We start from the raw sequence: 12,344 nt of genomic DNA on the forward strand, positions 1-12,344 counted from the left end.
GTACAACACCCATGTCTAAATTTAATACGACCGCAAAGGGTTAATCGCTACCTAGAATTTTGCCAGCTCGAAATTGAACGTAGAAAACGGATAAATCACTTTAAAGTAGCTGAGAAAGTATAACATCGAACTAAATGGACAGTCAGCAAAGTTTGTGCCAAAGGGATGAGAAATATAGTAATACGATCGGTTCGGTATAGTTTCGAGCAAAACCACGTGTTGCAGGTTGGCATGTTCGCGTGAGGATCGACGAACTACGAGAAGCAACAGTATATAAGGTTCAGACGGATATGGTTGAGTTACCGAACCTGGCAGTAGCAGCTACTAAAGTTTCGAGTGGAAAAGTACGAATAAAATTATCGTTACGTTTGACCTGGAAAAAGTATCCGGCTACAGTTCGTGCTGTTCTTCCTGTATTAATTAAAAATGTTTCTGCTCCTCGTCGATGATTCAACTGCAGCGCTATCTTTCGACTTCAATCTGATATCTGTTATACTACAGCATTATCGGTTGAACTTCACCTGTTTTATCAGTACAAATCTCTGCACGTAAAAATAAATTTTACGTTTTATTTATTATTATTTTTATTACGTTTAATTTTATATTTATATTTTTAACTTTAATTTATATTATAATTAATTTCTACATCTAATGTATATGTTACGGTGGATGCAATAAATTTTGGAATATTTATCAAATTCACCGATGATTTTATATAATCCCCAACCATAACCACAAAATATTTATATTAGTTGTAGAAATTAATTACGTGTCTTTCCAAAGTAACCCAACTATTTATTTATAAAGAAAACCCACGCAACATATATAGTTTTGTGAAAACAAAATGTGGAAGTTTTCATGTAACAAAACGACGAGTAAATACGTCTCCTTCAATTAGAGTTACAAATGTATGAACGTAAAAGCAGCGAATTAATTTCTACACCTAATAGATAGCATTAATGTGCTACCTTTTTGCAGACAGTTGTCCTAAGAAAAACACACATACAGCGTGCAAATACTTTATTAACCCACCGTAGTCCATCGAACGTTTCCTCTCTAAACATGCATTTGACTTATCGATTGCTCGTTAGCCAGGCACCACTTTTTCTTTGCAAACATTGGACGTTTATCGAGTTATTACAGCCATTAATTTTGTAAATTATCGCAGCTTATACACCGTGATTTAGAGAAGGATAGTTCAAACGATACATAACGACGCGTTCGCCAGACGGAACGTTCTAACATTTTAATCTATTCCACTCGTAACTCAACGGTAATCGAGTCATTTCACAGCAATGATAAACATAATTTCCGACCGCGATGAATATTCGACTTTAACGTTCGAGCATTAACGTCCGTAACCGGGAACAAATGATCCGTAAACGTTTACTTCCAAAACCTCGTACCGTGAAACGAGAAATCTCCACAGAAATAATCAAATTCTATCTAAATTTCTCTCAGGTGTTTGATTTTCCAAAATGTTCCGTTCATTTACACGTTCCAAGCAAAATCCTTCCGTAACTCTAGTGAAACTTTCATATTTCCAAGACTTATCGCTAGACCGCAGATGTTTGTGCAAACTCATATCTTTATAAACATAAATGAATAATAGAAACTTAAATTATATTTTGATTATGAAATGTTGTAACATGCATTTTATTCTGTATATTTTATGTATTTATGCATTTGTTTACATCCTTTTATATTTTTGTACATTTACAGTTGTTACAAATATAACACACAAATATCCGCGGTGAATACGCCGAATATGTTGTCAAGGGTATCCTCCTGAGTAACTTTTTCTAATAACTCAACCGTCGCTCACTGCTTATTAAAAAGTTTTCACGTATTTACATCGAAAAGCAAAAAACGTTCCTAAAGATTGGCTGTATCTTGGCCATTTTTAAATATATCTTAACAAAAAATCTATATACTAAATTTAATACTTGTACTGTAAAATTACCCTTTGTTTTGAATTAAAATTTGTACTTAAAACTGGATTAAACATTCTTTAAGTTTGTTCCAAATGTAATCAAAATCGTAGTAGTATTTAGTCATTGTGTACTATATGAGAATAACTGTTGAACTATAACATTCGTCTGACACTGCCATTAGTTTTCCTTGGACAAGAGTGGTCCCTCAAGCATACTACAGAATTGCTATTCGACACACCTCGTGAAAACTTCACCAAATCCAAAGTGGTTCCTTAAGAGCAATCGCGGATTAAACGAACTTCCTCAATCTTAAGGTGAAAGCTCATGGCTGAGACTTTCTACGGTTGATCGATGCTCGGTTGAAAGGAAAACAAATCCATTTCTTTTACGGGTTTGTTAACTTAATCATTCTATTCGATACTTGCTTTGTGTGCGAGGAAAACACGAGAAACAGGGAAAGACAATATTGGCGCAGAGCGTCGAGTAAACAAAACATTTATGTACGCAACTCCCTAAGCGACCTGCACCTTGTATGTAGCTACGTGCAGAAGGGACGCGTTAATACATTCTCCCTTCGTTAAGTATCTCCATCTGCTCACCTCGTTCCAATTCTGAATTATCAACGGTTACGTCGAAAATTATACAAAAATCGCCATGTCTAGTAAAATTATTTGAAGTAAGAACGGAGTAAAATGACGTTAACCGCATAAAAATATAATACATAGACAAGAACGTAGACTTTCACATAAAACGAGGTAATTTATGTACAAAAGAACAGACACTGTTAACAATAGATTTGTGTTAACATATTTCTAACTTGTAGATAACCAGAATTCTGTTATAGCTTCTAAGAACATTAAATTCTTGATAAAGCTAAATGGATTTTATAACAAATAAAAATGAACATTGTTATGTAACCGTAACAAATCAGACAAATTTTCATCCTCTGTCTTCTTACATCAGAACAAATATTTAATACTACGTAATCTTTTGTTTTAATTTAGAGAAATTCTCTTGTCTATTCAATACATGTTACAGAACTATTAATTATTAATCACTTTTATGTCTAGTGTTTGAAATAAAATACGAATATATATGATTGCTTTGTGTGTAATATAGTAGCGTATTGTCAAAAAGAACTAGTAATTATGCTCTACGGTTAGTTATTTTACAAAAATTTTTACTAATACATGTTCTGAAATAACTGTTCTCTTAGAATCTTTCTCATGTCTTCTATTCGAAATGAAATATAAATAACATGTTACTGTATTATGTACATTGTCAAACAAAACTATTATCTGTGGACTATAACATAATTCTTTTATTTATTCTATACAAACTTTCGCTGATAAAAGTCTTAAAATAAATTCCTTTGGAATATATGTTATGCAAATTTTAAGATATCTCCAGAAAAACAATTTTTTTTAAAAGAATTTCCAAATAAAAATATGAGAAAAACAATTATTCATCGAAAAAGGATACAATAAGTTCTCCCAAAACTTAAAACAAAATAGAAGTTGACCGTTTGTTTCGATTCCTGTTTCTAAATATGGAAAAGCAACGTTCTGTGATAGATAAATAGATGTGAGCCCAAGTCAGACCCATTAAGTACAGCTCTATAGCGAACAGACAGCTTTCCAATAGGGAAACACATTTGGGGGCTTGTACCCAACAAGAGTATCGCTTAACAAACCACTCGACTCTGCCTCGAGTAGATCCGTGTATTCGTTCCGCTAACTATACACATTGGTGTCAAAGTACGTCTGATAGTAGACGATCCCCTTTCCCTTATTCTCCCCCTTTGTTTCTCGTAAATTTCATCCTCTTGACACGCTAAAAGTACAAGTCAATCGATCCTTGTCAACCAAAATGTACGACAATGAATTTCTTTTACTTGGAAATTGATTTAAAAATTCTGTCTAGTAAAAATATTAAGATTGGCGGAGAAACTTAAAATTCGTGATCGTTTATTTTTGTAGAGATATTGTAATATATTACCGACGCCGACGTATCGATATTTAGAAAAGTTAAAACGAAATGTAAATAAAATGTAAAGCATGGAAGGATGAGAGAAAGTTCAAGAACGGAAGTATGAAAGAGAAAACAAAGTTCAAATAATGTAAGTAACAGATTAAATAATAAGGAATGGAAAGACGAATGGTAGGCAGACGTAGATATGGAAGGATGAATGAGAAGAAAAATAATAGGCGATACGCGTAAAAATGGAGCATCACTTAGTAGTGAGAAAAGGTATGTAACATCCTTGTCACTTAAATAAAGACGTAAAATACGTATCTATATTTATAATACCGATCTATGAGGTGTCGTCACTTGTTTGTTTAACGTTTCCGTCTACGAGCATGTGGTGAACGACTACCCAGTGCGAATTCGGACGCCATCTTGCTACTGTGCGTTTATAACAAACTAATAAAGTATTTTATGTAACGTTTAGTATCTTTGTACTTAAAAATTAAATTCATCAAAAACATTTTTAACATTCAAACAGAATTAAATAACGTTTGATTAAATATGATCTTTCCTGGCTTGAAATACGATGAATAGTCTCATGAAATCCATTTTCCCAAGACAAACGCTACTCTCTTTATCGCTCTATCGTAAACCTCGACTGAAGTATGGCGTGTCAAACAGTGAAATCGAGTCTCAGAAGCTTACTTCCGAAAAGACCGAACTCTAGCCGTGCAAGGATTATTAATTGAAGCCACAAGAGCTAAAACGAACCAACCCCGCAAACCTTTGGCTTTGAGCATGATATTTGAACAGTTTCGATCTTGCATACATGGGTTGGAACATACAATCAGAATTAATTTCGATATCAAAAATATCATTTCGTTAAAGTTATTACAGTAAACACAATTACATAAAAATATATGTTAATTCATAACATAAAAAGCAGCTTAATTTTAGTTTCTTAATTGCGCGCACCGTTATTACCCTAACCTTGTATTACTGGTAACGAAGTTTTGAGGCTAGAGTTGCGCCCTTGAGAAGTAGCGTGTAAGATCTACATAATAATCGTTTCGTGGAAATGAAAATTTCGCACGGATAACAAGTATGGAATTAATGAAAATCGGTGGAAAATTAATTATGCCTAACCAGCTACCTTCAACGTTACAGTGTCGTAATTATAGGGTGCTCGTGTGTACAGTGAGTCACAGAAGTATTTGAAACGCCTCAAGTGGTACTCGAAAATATTGGTATCCTTTTAGGATAAATGTTACAGGAGTCTCATCGGTCAGAGCATACGCTAGATTTAATTAAGCTCTAATGCAGTATTTTAATTCTGTAAATCAACCGTCTTAATATATTCCATTCTTATAGTTATACAAATAATAATAATTTCCTAATAATTATTACCTACAAAAATTTCATAAATATTTTGTTATAGAAAAATATATCATGTAAGGTCATTTAAACTGAACAATCGAGGCAACACGAATACTTTTCAGACTCACTGTACATACACTTTACACGAACCGCCTAGTAAAATCGCGATAAGTAAAATTTACCGTGAAGTGTACGAGCATGTATGTAAAATATGAATGTAATGCTAATTACGCTTCTTTGGCTGGGAATCGGATCGATAATCGGATTATGTGCGATTGCGACGGAGATAAAGTAAAGAAAACAAATCCGGTGAAATAACCGTTTCATGAGCGAGCGATAATTCCGCAGGATTGCGATCACGTTTCTCACGACGACACCTGTAACCTTCGTTAATTAATCAGAAAAGATTAATGAACTTTCGTTACGCCATGTGTAAAGCACGTTATATGCGTAAAGCTGGTATAATAATTACCCCAGGGGTAATCGTTTAAATTAAGTGTTTGCCATAATCTGACAACAAAATATTTTAAATAAATGTAGATCAGTTTTCAATTGCCTATACATTGAAATAAAAAAAGGTCGAACAAAATTCTTTTGTAGCATTGTCAAGGTCACTTTCATTTTTTTCAAACGCCACTATGTATTTTTTACTTAACAGTATTATAGTCCGTGTCAAGACCGAACTCAACGACATAGTGTACCATGATCAAGGAAATGAAAATTTCAACAAAAAATGACAATCTGCTTGAATGGGTGATAATAACTTGTGTTTAATATTAAGACTCGAAGTTACGTTCAATTCAGGAACCTTGACTAAATAATTTTTCAAACAAACAACAATTTAAATAAAAACAAAATTTTTCAATCTTTTTTTTATTGCAATGTATACCCAATCGAAAACTGATCAACATTTGATTAAAATATTTTTTTGTCACATTACCGCAAGTACTTGAAAAATCGTGAAAAGTGTTACGTGAGACACCCTGTATACGGTCCTGAGAGAAATTCGTGGTAGGGCAAAGAATAGAATGCTTCTATATCCAAAAATGACTCAAAAAGGTAGAACAACATTTTTCGTACATGGTTTCGTTTTCGAAAGGATTTACTTTAAATGCTCTTCGATTGGATAGGGCTTGGCTGATGCGTCTGACTATTGCTATCTTTTTCTACTCGTGTTGGTGTTTATATGCATTACCAGTGGCATGATACGGTACGTTTTAACCTGTGATTACGATAAGTTGTATTAAATATATAAGAGTAATATATAAAAGAAATAATTAGTATCTCAAAATTTAGCTCATACTCTTCTATGGAAGCAAAAATCTTGCACAAAAATGTTAAATAATAATCAAATAAAAATTTTTATTAAGAAAGAGTACACATGTTCGTACATGTTTCTTCTTTAAAATCAATACAATTTCATAACTTTGTTTAACTATATATATATATAATTCAAATTCCTAGTTCAAATTCTGTTTTACTCCAACGTAAACGTTTTAATATCGTAGAAATCACAAGTAGTCGAAGCGTTTCTATAAAGCTTGTTCGCATTCTATCGGTCGCTAAATATAATATTTCTAAATATTATTGCTAAATATAATATTAAATTTGTAACAAGATAAAATCCTTAACTGCAATGATCGTTAGTAATCGAAACAAATGAAGCGCGATTGGCGCCGAGGAGAACAAAAGCAAACAGTAATGGACAAAGTTTTCCTGTATTTGCGAGTAGTCCATCGTTCGTTTATCATCGATATCGGTGAACCGTCTTCGCGGATTTCTATTGCCGCGGCCGAACAATAACGACCACTAACAATGCTAGACCGGGAACTTTTAAGAAATCGTGCACGACGAGGAATTTTCTTACGCTTTCTCGAGCTCATCAGCTTTTCGAGTTCAACGACTTTGCTCAGCTTTCTTACGTACGGGTCGAAAACAAAGGAACTAGAAGAAAAGTCGACGGCTTGCGTTCCAATTACAACCGGCGTGGTAACAAAGTGAATTTCACCGTTTGTTTTTCTGCCAACACTTTTCCATTGACCCAGCAATCTCGAATTAAAGAACCTTCTTATTCAACGCTGCGAACAAGAACCGCGGCAGCGACCATGTCTAGCTGTTCACGATGCTATTGGGTTGTATCATAATAATATTCCATTTTCTTTTTTTTAAATTAGGAAGACAACTGTTTTAATGAAACTTATTGTGCGTATTGTGTATTATTTCGGAGCGTGTAGACTCAGCTGTTCGTACATCGTTGGGATATTTTTATATTATTTTGGTGTCTCCTCGTCACTCCAGCGACCAGATCTCATTGTTATTAATCCATACTAATATTATAAATGCGAAAACTCTGTCTGGCTGTCCGTTTGTTACCTTTTCACGTCTAAACCGCTGAACAGATTTCGATCAAATTTGGCAAGGAGATGGATTGCATCCTGAGGAAGAAAATTGAAATTGAAGAAATTTGAAGTACATGGACTAAATTTACAGGAGACTTGCAAACATGAGACATTTAACCACTCAGAGCACTCCGCTTTCAAAATTTTCTAATAAAAGCAAAAGAGCAAATACTAACAATTTTTCATGTCGAAAAGTACGAAGAAGAGGAATACAAATCATTTCTACACTTAAAGGGATTAGCTTTCAAATACAGCGTGGATAAGAAACGATATTATAATTCTTGGATCAAGAATAAATCGAAAACGAGGAATCTAAACACGCTCAAACGAGTCTTCATCTCGAAGAAAATCATTTTTGATCATTCGTTGAATACCCATGCGATCGAGCACGAGTTGGATAACACGTCTGACTACTACTTGTTATTTCTACTTGTGTTTGTAAACATTAACGATTGGGTCGTGTTATTAAATTGGTTCTGGCTACATGAGACGATAGTAGCATCAACGTGAAAACGGACAGTGTCATACTATCGTCAATATTTACAGACACCAACGCAAGTAGAAATAAGGGGCAAAGGTCAGACGAGTTACCGAAATTGTACTAAATAGTGTAGGTGTAATTGATGTACTTCCTTGGGAACTAAGACTATTTCTAACTGATTTAATTTTACATTTTCAATCTATTTTTTTACGAAAAATTACCCTACGTTTGATTGTATCATCCATTCTCACGCAATATGCACTTTTTAAAAGATTTTGAGTTTTATATACCATTTTTATTTGATTTTTAATTTTTATGACGACTACATGCAGCAGACTTGAAGACTAACATTCACTTTAACAGATCTAATTTCAAATTTTCAATCTATTTTTACACGAATAATTACCCTACATTTGGTTGTACCATTCATTCTCATGCAATCTACAGTTTTAAAGAGATTTTTTGTTTTAGATATCATTTTCATTTCATTTTCAATTTTTGAACGACGATATGCACCATTCTGAACCAAAATATTCTGGGAATTCTCAGTCACGAAAATATAACATGTTACAGAAGAGCAAGGTATAAAAGTTCAATATACAAGTGTATTACAACACAGCCTTAATTCTTTGAAACAGTTTTTGAGCAATTGTTATTAATAATTAGCACGGCAGAGAAATTTATATCATTACATATCCTCTTCCTACAGTCAAATATACATTAAAAATTGATTGTCAAAGTTCATCGAGTACTCGTGAGATTGAGTGCATCTTCGTAAACGAGTTTGTTCATTACTCATTATTTTCACTTGTGTTGGATGTCCATAAACATTTACAATGCTGTAGTATTAGATATTAAGATCTTTTAAACCAGTTAAAAGGTACAATGTCATGTCGCATATGATGACAAGTAGAATTAATCTGCAATGGCCAGACACGTCAATCATGTTCTACTGAACCGCACGCGTATGCCATAACATTTTTAAAATCGATTCTCTGGGAAACAAAGACCTGTATCGAACTATTTTATTATACATATATTTTCAATTTACTATTGCATAGAGAATGACCTATGACCAATTACAAATTAATTGTAAATTAGTCTATTACCACATATTTTTAACCTATTTTAAAATGTAATTGTATATTGAATATGCTTTCTCAGCTCTGTGTTTATATTTCTTCTAATATTGTATTTTTTTAAGACCGAAATTCAAATATGAATACTAAAGAGACCCTAACTCGAGCTTTAACTCATGGAAGAGATTGTTACACAACAAATGCAACAAAGAACTGTTTATAAAGAATTCGTCAATTAAATGAAAGCAACAACAAGCACGAACTGTCAGGTGCAAGATAAGCGTCAAATCGCCGCGTTTAGTTCCGTACCGAGAAAATATTTTCCATTTAGGGAACCAGTTCCAGAATTCCGTCACGCACGCTTGCTACGCGTATTTCAATAAATCATTTCTCACAGACCCGGAGCAGCGTCAAGCCGTAACGGAAAATTAGATCTCATAATCTCGTTAACTGAATCAACATCTCACGGCAAATCACATGTAAACAGGCACGTCGTTCCGGAAAATACTAGTTATCGCGCACAGATTGATAATTAAACGATTCATCGTTCTCACGCTTTGAATTTCCAATAACGGAGAAGTATTATGAATTATACGTTGATTTTTAAAATACTTATTAGCTTAATAAAAAATGCTCTGGTGTATTTCAGAGGAAACGAATGAAAGGGAAAGGAAACGTGACCCCTATTACTAGACATCGCAAGGAACCATGAAGAATACACCTGTGCAAGTCACGCAAAAGATAATTAACCCTCTACTGCACTGATTTTACTTCTCCTATTGAAACAGAAATGATTTCGTGGTTATCTGTACATCCATGAATTAGATAATACGAAAGCTGATATTATTGAACTTGCAGAACTATTAGATGTCCCCATGAGAGAACATCATGTGCAGATCCCGTGCAAACTTTACAGGGATTGCTTCTATCGGGTTTCCAAACCACTACATTATGCAACAGAGGGTCAAGAATTTTCTATGCACCCATAATCAACTTGAGGTTTAGTGACACTAATAGTTTCGGTAAAAGAGAGAATATTCTGATTGCTCTAACAAACCAACTATTGAACATGTATCATAACTAAACTGTGAATATTTATGCAATTATGACCAGTGTAAGTTTACCAGTTTACAAAAATATAAAAGGATGTGAACAAATGTATAAATATATAAAACATAAAGAGTACTATACACGTTACAACGTTTAGAAAACAACGTACTTTAATTGAAGTTTCTGTTCTTCATCTCGTATATAAGGGTAGAAATAACATTGACACCTTTACCTACTTATTTATTTTAAAAGTAATATCAACATATTTCATCGTGTACTGATTAGTTGAACTTATCGATAAAGTTTATTTAACAGATTCTACCTTAGACGCGACGCTGGTAATTATTTTAATAATCTGTATATAACGCATAAATAAGTGTTTCTCTTAAATGTTAGTAGAAAATCTAATGAAATGTACTTGATGGAAGTTCCAAAGACATTAAGAGTTCGCGTAGTATCAGAAGTATTATAAATCATCTCAAATATGTACATTTTTTTTTTTTTTTAAGGAACTCCTATCCAATATCTGTCAATATTGTTTTTATTTTCAGACTTCACGCAGTTATTATAAGCACGCTTATTGTGTATACTTGGTGCCAAGAAGGCTCTCCAATCGGTTAGCAATCTATCAAGTATCTTCAGTTTACCGAGGACCAAAGATCTATACAGTCGAAAGATTGTTACCTTGAAACAATTAAATAACAAAGCAATAAAGAACAACACGGTGGCAAGACAAATTACAACAATTTAGAGAAAACTTATCATACTCGATGTAGTCGCTTTTCTACAATTTTTATTAAGCAGTTCATAATTGCTACCACTTTGAAATACAGCTAAATAACAGAAAATACGTTCGAACAGTGTGATCTGCCACGAGTTACAAAGATGAAACATCGAAACGTTCAATATGAACAAATATACCTGACGTGTTATCAATTTCACGCGTCAACCCAATGATCACTAACTCGATACGAAATTCTAACCAATGATAAATTAATGTTTACTTTTAGAAACCCTGTTAACTCTTTGGGACAAGGTGGGATTAAAAGTGGGATAAAAAGTACCTTTTTGATGGACCGTAATGCACGGTGGGACATTTTTAATCCCACCTCGAACTTTTGCAATGGCTGCATCTGTATAGGTTTATATTTCGTCTTACTTACGTAAAGCAGTTGGTAATATATTCATCCAATGTTACAAATGTATGTACTTATGTTGGCAACTTTCAACATGCTAATACCGGTTCAACGATTGTTGTAAGCGGAAGGTTTATTGCGATAATATTTCTTTCCTGGTTTCATGTGAAAAATCCTAGAGGTAAGTTAATTTATATGAAAATTAGTTCTATATAAACAAGTGAAGTTTTTTATAATAAAAACTAAAGATTAAATGTGTTTGCAAATGATAAAAGTATGGTGGGATTTTATTCGTCCCACCATGCAACTTGGGGAGCAATACAAAAAAACATATTTTGATTTATTGTTTATGTTTCAATATTCTTAAAACTATAAATGTGATTTGAATATAGCGTAGGTAATTTTTGACCCTTCAGCTTCAAAATGCAAAGAACGAATCCATAACAATTTTGTTTGATTTAAAACGCAATAAAATTCCTGCGCAACATGGGTCTATTTTATCACCTGAATTCCTGTGCCGCAAACAGTTAATGGTGTTTAAATGCCTAAAATTTCATCTTTATACGTTCTTTTTAATTAATCAAACAACGTCACATTCTAAATGAAAAACTAACAACCGCGTAACTGTGAAGTATAGAATACAAACACCCATTTTGTGGATATTGTAGTAGAATAAGATTGCCAAAAATCCCCAATCCCTGAAGTCGAAATCCATCCCAGCCATATGTATATATACAATCTCTCTCATCTCCTCGACGCAAGTAGAATGAGGACACCGCGAGTCGAGTAATTTTTGGTCAGACACGGACATCACGAGAGTTGACCAAAACGTTCGACCTGATACGACTCGCGACCACCTTCTCGATCCCTCCCATTCCCCGCAGGACAGATCTTTCCTTTTCCCTGCAGTACGTATGAGC

At 33.6% G+C, this 12,344-nt stretch overlaps 1 protein-coding gene across 6 annotated transcripts in view; it reads right to left on the bottom strand.

Moving 5' to 3' along the window:
• The window catches only part of LOC128891870 (heparan sulfate glucosamine 3-O-sulfotransferase 1), a 204,030-nt gene that overhangs the window by 181,870 nt on the left and 9,816 nt on the right, over nt 1–12,344 (bottom strand). The gene's annotated exons all lie outside the window — the stretch shown is intronic.

This window comes from Hylaeus anthracinus, unplaced genomic scaffold (assembly GCF_026225885.1).
Source record: "Hylaeus anthracinus isolate JK02 unplaced genomic scaffold, UHH_iyHylAnth1.0_haploid 12002, whole genome shotgun sequence".
In the NCBI taxonomy this organism is placed as follows: Eukaryota; Metazoa; Arthropoda; class Insecta; order Hymenoptera; family Colletidae; genus Hylaeus; species Hylaeus anthracinus.